Below are 8,229 nucleotides of genomic sequence, written 5' to 3' on the forward strand. Positions count from 1 at the left end.
TAAGAGTAAGTGCAGATATGGGAATCTTTATCAAGAGAGGACCCCCTTTTCTGGCTAAGTAAGACTGGAAGGCTTGCTGAAGGAAGTAGCATTGAAGATGGGTCTCCACCAGATGAGGAGTAGCTGGGTGACCTCCAACCAATCAGAATAGTCATTGTGTGGGGACAGAGATGTAATTCTCTCCCAATAGGGTCTGGGAGGGAGCGTGGGGAAAATTACTGGAGACTGGAGGAGAACCAAGAATTCAGCAGAGGGGAGCTAAGAGATGAAAGAATTTCCAAAAGAGGTGATGGCTAATAATTATTATGAGGAATAACAACTCACCTTTGGGAACTATTGACTGACTTACAGGCTTTATTTGAAACTCCTAGCAAAGCTAAAAAAAGGCATAGTTAGGTTGCACCAAGGCCTGACTGAGGCTAACACTCTTAACTGCGGATGCTGAACAAAATGAAGACCTAGACCATGTCTGTTACCAAGGTGATTAAGAGGCCACTGACAACATTCCAAGTTGAGAGATTTTAGTAGGATGGTGGGACACGTTGTAATAAAAGGTATCAAATTTAATATCTCTTCCAAAAACTTGGCAGTGAAACTTAGGAAATGGGACAGTAACTTAGAAGATAAGAAGACATTTTTTAAAAGGGTGCTGTTTAATATTAGGTTGAATATGAAAGTGAAAATATGAGAGGAGATTCCCACGAAGAAGGAAGGAAGTGGGATTCTAGTCACACATAGAAAGACGGTCTTGGGTACAATGAGGGGCACTGCTTTGTGTCTCTGAGATAAAAGAAAGAAGAGGATGAGCACCAAACAAGTGAGCTGCAGAGGCTAGAGGAGGTCAGGAGCTTCTCCGGCACGGCCACCATCTTCTCACCAAGGATTGCTAATGAAAGGGGCAGGGAATTTGGAAAATAGCAGAGTGACCACATATTCTAGAAAAGCTGATCTGTTCAAAGTAGTAAATGCCCACTTGAAATGCCCAAGAATGATGTGTGGGCCACAGAGAGCAATGGTACTGTGAGTTAGGATGGAAGTTAGTTTTGAAAGTAAGAAGCCCAAAGACAAAAAAAAAAAAAAAAAAAGGCAGCTTCGCATTCCAGTTGATTGCCTTGACATCTTCCCCTGCTGAATTTTTTGGCTAAGAAAATAGTAACCAAATAGCTCTGGCATCTATATACCAGAGATACCTCCAATAAATTAAAAGTCACGTTGGCAGAAAGCAGCACTCTGAATGCCATGGCATGACAAAAGGTTCTTTGTAGCATAAACCCCATGAACAGGGCCTGAAGGAGCAGTTTCTGAATTACCTGATGAGCTAGCTTAGGTGCAGGGTGGGGCGGGCTGTCCTTTCTCACTTCCTGGTGTTAGCCTTTCCTAATTGATTATAGAGCATCATGGAGTGAAAAGATTACGGTTCAAGTTCAAGCCTGGATCTTCTACTGACTACTTCAAGGCTGTGGCAAGTTACTTATTCTTCCTGAACCTCATCTTCAAAATAGAGATTATAATCACATACATAGAGCTGTCAGAGCTGCATGACGAGACAAATACTTTCTCTCCTTTTCAGTGCCCAGACATTAAAAATCTCAATTCTCAGTTGTGGAGAAAGTTTATTTCTTATATCCATCATAGTTCTTTGGAATCCCCTCTCTAAATTTTAAGCTGGTCTTTTGATTTTTAATAAGTTAATTTATTTTTCTTAAGCCAAGAAAGAAATATCCAAATCTGTACAAATCTGAGAAAACCACTAAGCTGCAGGCAGCTGCCTGGAATTCCCTAGAGGGTTTGTTTTTTTTTTTTTTTTTTTTTTTTTTTGCATCTACTACCCACTACTATCGCCCCCATCGCATCCTCTCCTGAACATCTGAAAAGAGATTTGACAGAGGGGAACCCCACAGAAGAGAGACAAAATCAAGATAATGGAAGGTTTGGTGTCTCTCCCCACAGGAATGAAGCCTTAGGGATGTGAGGCTTCCTCAGAGTCATCTCATCTGGGTGTCAGTAGTTTGCTTATAAAAAGACAGCCTAGTTCTTAGAATAGTAGAGCTCTCTACTCTTCAGAGGTACGAAACTAATAATAGCAGCACAACCAACCATTGTTAGACTTTCCATTCACAAAATCCTTGACACCGACATTCCTCAGCTTTGCAAACATGTTGAAGAGCAACCTCTTAGCACAAGTGCACACTACTTCAGCAAGAGAAGCGCTGTCACCAGGTTCTACCTTACATATACCAGCCCACCTGTCTCTGGCCTCATCTCCACCTTCTCTCCTGTCACTATGATGAACTGTCCATGACAGTGTCTCTGCCTGGGCACTATCCTGTCCCTCAGTCCTGCCAGAGGTATCTTGCTCCATCGATTCTCCCTGACCTTCTCTCCTGTGCCTCCAATCTCTCTCTGCAGGACTATCCCCAACAATATACAAACATGCTGTTATGCCTAACATCTTAAAAATAACCCTCCTAGCCTGACTTCCTCTGATGTTTATACTCCTATTTTGCTTTCCCTTTAAAGAAAAGCCTCTTGAAAGAGGCATCTGTTCTTGTACCCTCCAGTTGCATCATTTTTGCACAACGTATGAATTTTCATCTTGGTTATAGTCCCCATACAATTCCCACCCCCCCTTATTTTGACCCTACTGACCCCTCCTGCCCCCGTAGTATGTCTCTGTCTTATAGTTGCTTGTTGATTTTGATTTTTACTTTATTATAATTAGTCTTTCTCCTGGTCCCTTATTTAAGCTGTGTTGAGATTCCTCAGTCTACTAAAGTTGGAGCTTCCATATGACCTGGCAATTCCACCCCTGGGTATTTAACCAAAGGACACAGAAACATTAATTCAAAAGGGCACCTGCACCCCTATGTTTACAGCAGCACTATTTACAATAGCTAAGCTATGGAAACAACCCAAATGCCCCAAAATAGATGACTGGATCAAGAAGGTGTGGTGCATATACACAATGGTATACTACTCAGCAATCAAAAAAGATAAACTCATGCAATTTGCAGCAACATGGATGGAGATGGAAGGGATCATGTTCAGCGAAATAAGCCAGAAAGAAAAGGAAAATTACTGGATGGTCTCACTCATAGCAGGAATTCAGTCCTCATCTTAATGGACCTCTAAGCAGCACTTGTCTCCAGCTTCTACCCTTGGTCCCCTGCAGGTTCTTTTGAATCCAACAGCCAGAGCTATCCTATTATAACGTAAAGTCCAGTCATGACACTCTGCTCAAAACCTTCCATGAGCTCATGGAACTGGCTCCTGACTATTCAAAATCAAAACCATGTCTACATAATGATGCACTGTTATTACATGATCCCTTTTCCTACTGATCTCTTTTACACAGTTACCCCAGTGAAGCCACACTTGTCTCTTTGCTGGTCATGCACCTGAAGTTTGCACTTGCTGTTCCTTCTGCTTGGATTTCTCATTTCTCAGTTTTTTCTTAATCACCCGATGCCTCATTTCCTTATTTGCTCAAATATAATCACCTCAAGAAAACTTATCCTACTTGTATGCTTCTATTCTTTTCCTTAACACTTATCTCTCTCTAACTACATATTTTATTTATCATGTTTACTGCTCTCCCCCACTTAAATATATGCCCTGCAGGATCAGAGATTTTTCAGTTTTTCTCACAGCTGTATTCCAGCACATAGATCAGTGCCTGGCACAGAACATTGCTTAAAAGATTGAATGAGTGAATTTTTAAAAATTGAATCTACTTTCTTCACAAACATGGCAGTGAAAATAAAGAAGGAGCCTCCGTCTCTCCCAAAGCTGAAGCAAAAGCGAAAGCTTTGAAGGCCAATGGAGCAGTGCTGGAAGGTGTCCACAGTCACAAGGAAGAGAGGTTCTGCGTTCCACCCTCCTTCCAGAGACCCCAGACACTACAATGCTAACAGCAACCCAAATATCCTCAGAAGACCACCTCCAGGAGAAACAAGCTTGACTACTTACTATCCATCATCAAGTTCCCCCTGACCACCCAGTCTGCCTTGAAGAAGATAGAAGACAACAACACACTTGTGTTCATAGTGGATGTCAACGCCAACAACTACCAGATCCAGCAGCCTGTGAAGAAGCTCTATGACATTGTCATGGCCGCAGTCAACACCCTGATCAGACCAGATGGAAAGAAGATGATGTAGGTGCAACTGGCTCCTGACTATGATGCCTTGGATGTTGCCAACAAAATTGGGATCATCCAAACTGAATCCAGCTGGCTAATTCTAAACAGAAATTTTTTCACCATTAAAAAAAAAAAACAGTATTTGAATAGACGGAGAGATTATCATCAAAGTTTTAAAAAGGCCTTTGGAGGAAAAGGTGGCAGAAACCTAGTGATCTGGAGTATTTGAATTCATGCCAGGGCTGGATAAGATATTACCCAGTAGGAACCTCACCCATGGTAATCAAAAATGAGATGCTCAGGGAGCATTTTCTTAGATGAGTGGTGATGGCAGGCCTCCAGTCAGAGAGCTTTCTGCACCCAATAAAGAACCAACATTGTGGCTGTAACACTGAATAAAACAATGACGATCACATTTACCAAGCAACGAATCCTGGGCAGAGTGGAACCACTCCAAATGATTTATAATATCAAAGTGATGGGATAACATCTCGGGGCAGTGAGGAAAGGCACCATATTACAGTCTTGGTTATGGTTGGGAATATGGATAGGATTTTTTTTTCTGTCAAATTTGTGACCCAGTCACATTTCCAAGCCTCAGAAACATGAACTGAATTGCATTTAATGTTTTGTGTGTGAGTGAGTGAGACATGGCCCTTTTTTAAGGAAGGAAGCCATATTTCAACATTTAAGGTTTAGAGATTTGTGGGTAATAAATCTAATGGAGCAACTGAACTTAAAAATAAATTCAAAAAAAGATTTCTTCCCTCCAAAATATTAATTAGATGATTATCTGTGGGATGTTAAGTAAGTCACTTGTGTTTTTAGATACACAGTGTCTGCATCTGTAATATGGAAAGGTGGGCTATATGATCACTGACATCAATTTATATTCTTAGATTCCTTTGCCATGACATTATCTAACCCTTTTCCTGTGAAATAAGACACTAATTTTTTTCTATATATTTCATATTTTGATTGTGAAAAACAAAGTAAATAATAGTTCCAAAGGCTCTTGGTAAATTAAAACATATGCTCCTGCAAAGCATTTATTGTTAGTATTCAATGTTAGTTTGATAAGATGTATTCACAATGTTATTGTCCCCAAAATATTTTTAGAAAATATAAAATTCTAGTAAAGAGCAAATTTGACAATACAAATACATAAAGTACTAGAAAATCATCCTTAGAAATAAAAAATTAAATTTAAAGCTATATCAGTTATGATTGTGTGGGTTGTATATAATAGGTAATATAACTCAAATCATGTAAAAACTTGAATAAAAATTGGAGAGTCCAATGGGTGTTAGCTTTATCAGGCTCCAATTTTATCACTATAAACTAATTACTCTCTTTTCTTCATATCAGTATCCTCCATCCAAGGTCTTAGATTCATGTCATCATAAAATGTCTGTAGCAGTTGCTAGGGTCACATTCTTAAGCTTAAATACAACAGCAAATCACAAAGCCTTTATATATGCAGGCTTAGCACCCTTCCAGTTAGCAAACATCATCTACAAATCTCTTGACTCAATTTCTGTGACCAGAGAAATATTACCTGTTGATTAGATTAAGCCCAGGTATAAGCTCTATCCTAAAATCATGGATAGAATCTTGCCCTGCCCTTCTGGACTAGGTGTGAGTAAGAGGCAGATTCACCACCTAAAACTGATCCACTGACCCAAAAAGAGAGTCTTTGCTGAGGAGTCAGGTCACATGTGTACATTTCATAAGAAAAATGTCAGCATCAACTCTTCCTATTGCTGCCGTACATTCTCCAGTTGCCCAGAGAGCAGCACATCCTTTTACTGTGTCAATGAGCAAGAAGACTGTTGGGACACCATATTAACTTTTGTTAATAGAGAGCTCTAGGTTTGCAGAGTAGAGCCAAATCTTCCTCAAAAGCCTGTGCAGCCAACTATGTTTTATCTTGTTCTTGCTTTCAGGTAAAGCTGCCTGGAAAAGATCAGCCATCCACCAATAACCACAAATGTGCTATTTGGTTCACAAGCTCTGGTACAGATGTCATCCACAGCACTGCAGTTCAGCCTCTCTTGCAAAGTTCAGGAAGGACAACTCACTCTATCCTCCAAGAGCAAATTAAACACAACTTTGTGGGTTTGGTGGTTAGCTGCCAACAAGAAGAGTGATCTCTGAATTAATAGCTCCTGACAGGAGGACTCTGGAGTTCTTGGCAAAAAAGCATTGTTTCCAATACTAATGCTCCTTACGGCAAGAAAAGGCATCTACGCTAAGTGGCCCATATTCACTGGTAGTATTTGCATGAAGGATCAGTTCCATTATCGTATTCAGTGCCAAGATTTCCCAGGATGAAGGAGACGGTGGATACTCCACATGAATATGGTAATGTAGCTGTGCCACTTCAAACCCTATAAACAGTTTAACTGTGGAGGATGTACCATCAACGTGACAGGTTTTCACATGAGATTACAGTCTCCTATGAATATGAATTTCCCTCTGTGGCATATGAAAACAGAAATCTTATAATGGAAGCCTTGCTACAAGGAGATTTGGTTAAGCTGTCAGATTGTTAAATAAATGGTCTCTTACAATTTGTTTATACCTCTACTGAGCACATTTCAATAAAGAGGGAAATTTTAACAGCCTGAAGGGAGATGGGAAAGACATTATTGAGTCTATGTTGGTGGCTGACCTTCATCTCATTTCAGGGACTTAATTTTTCTGAGCATTGAGGAGAAAATAATAAGAAAGTTGCTTCTAAAGATTTTTGGGGAAACACACATCTGTCAAAATAACTAAGGGAGTCCTCATTAGCCAAATCTGGTCTTTCCAATAATTTGTATTGGAAGTAGAAATCAAAGATTATAATATCAAAACAATCTTGTCTTTCTCCTATCTTCACTGTGCTATCTCTTGATTAATGTGACACTAAACCATCCCTTGTGTGAAGGCAAACATAAAGGACAGGAAAAACTATTAAGTATAAGGTTTGAAGGTCACATTCTTTTCCTTGCAAACTGTTTACCTCCTTAAAAATTTTACTTTTTTTGCTTTGAGTCTTACAATATTTTGTTCCAGGGTATTTGCCACCAGAACTACTACAGAAAAGCTAGGTTAACAACAAAATCTCAAGAGTCACTGTTCTGGTTAATTCTGATTTGTCCAACAGCCAGAACCGGTCGCTCTCCCTGAGACTCATCTCTGGCCATGTCTATACTCCTGTAGATAAAATTTGGGGAAGGGGTTGGGCAGAGGCATGTCATTGTAGCTATTTACTTATTTATAGTGGGACTGACAAACATACCTAAAGCAAACTTTTCCTTGAAAACTTCTAGGGAGAAAATTATTTGCCATTTATCAAAGGCAGACAGATGAGTGTCAGGGTTCAGTGTTCAGATCCTGGAGTTAGATGGACCTTTCTAAGTCATCTACTAGCTGTGTGACCTTATACAAGCTTAGTAAATCTCTCTGATCTCCAGTTTTATCATCTATAAATGAAGGTAACACTAATATCTAATGCAGCATTATCTTGATATTTAAATAAGATCATGCACATTTTTTTGCATAGTTGAGGTTCATAAACAGTACTTGATAAATGCTATTACTATTATTATTACTACCTAATTTATCTTAAATATTTGTTTTTGCTCCTATTTACTAAAGTCTATAAAGACAGAAAACCACTAGAATAATATTGGAAGATGCTTATCTGTATGTTTTCAGAAATGAAGGCAACCTATCTGTTCTTCTTAAAAATAAAAAATATTAGAAATCCAGGATTTTAACCAAAGGGGTAGTAAAGGATTTTAATTTCAGAGATTACATGAGGCTTATTTTAGGATTAGCCAAACAGAACCTATCATTAGTTTTTTGCTTTGTATATGTTATTGAAGAAAAGCTTCTAAAAATTGCTGGACATAACTGTGAAGATAGATTTCATGTGCAATATCTTCCCAGTCCTCATACAGACATCTAAGGGAGAACTGAATTTTCTTTTGACCAGAACAGCTACCTCCTTGTGCTACTTCTGGATTTGCTAAAATATTTCTTCTAATGGTAGTACACTTAAAAACATAAAAGTTTGGTTGTTATAGACTTAACAGAGC

The 8,229-nt window shown here is 39.1% G+C and overlaps 1 pseudogene; it reads left to right on the plus strand.

Moving 5' to 3' along the window:
* Positions 1 to 3,747: 3,747 nt before the first annotated feature.
* LOC119238281 (60S ribosomal protein L23a-like) lies at positions 3,748 to 4,211 on the plus strand (annotated as a pseudogene).
* Positions 4,212 to 8,229: the final 4,018 nt, after the last annotated feature.

Source organism: Talpa occidentalis, unplaced genomic scaffold (genome assembly GCF_014898055.3).
Source record: "Talpa occidentalis isolate TD23 unplaced genomic scaffold, MPIMG_talOcc4v2.1 talOcc4.11, whole genome shotgun sequence".
Lineage (NCBI taxonomy): Eukaryota > Metazoa > Chordata > Mammalia > Eulipotyphla > Talpidae > Talpa > Talpa occidentalis.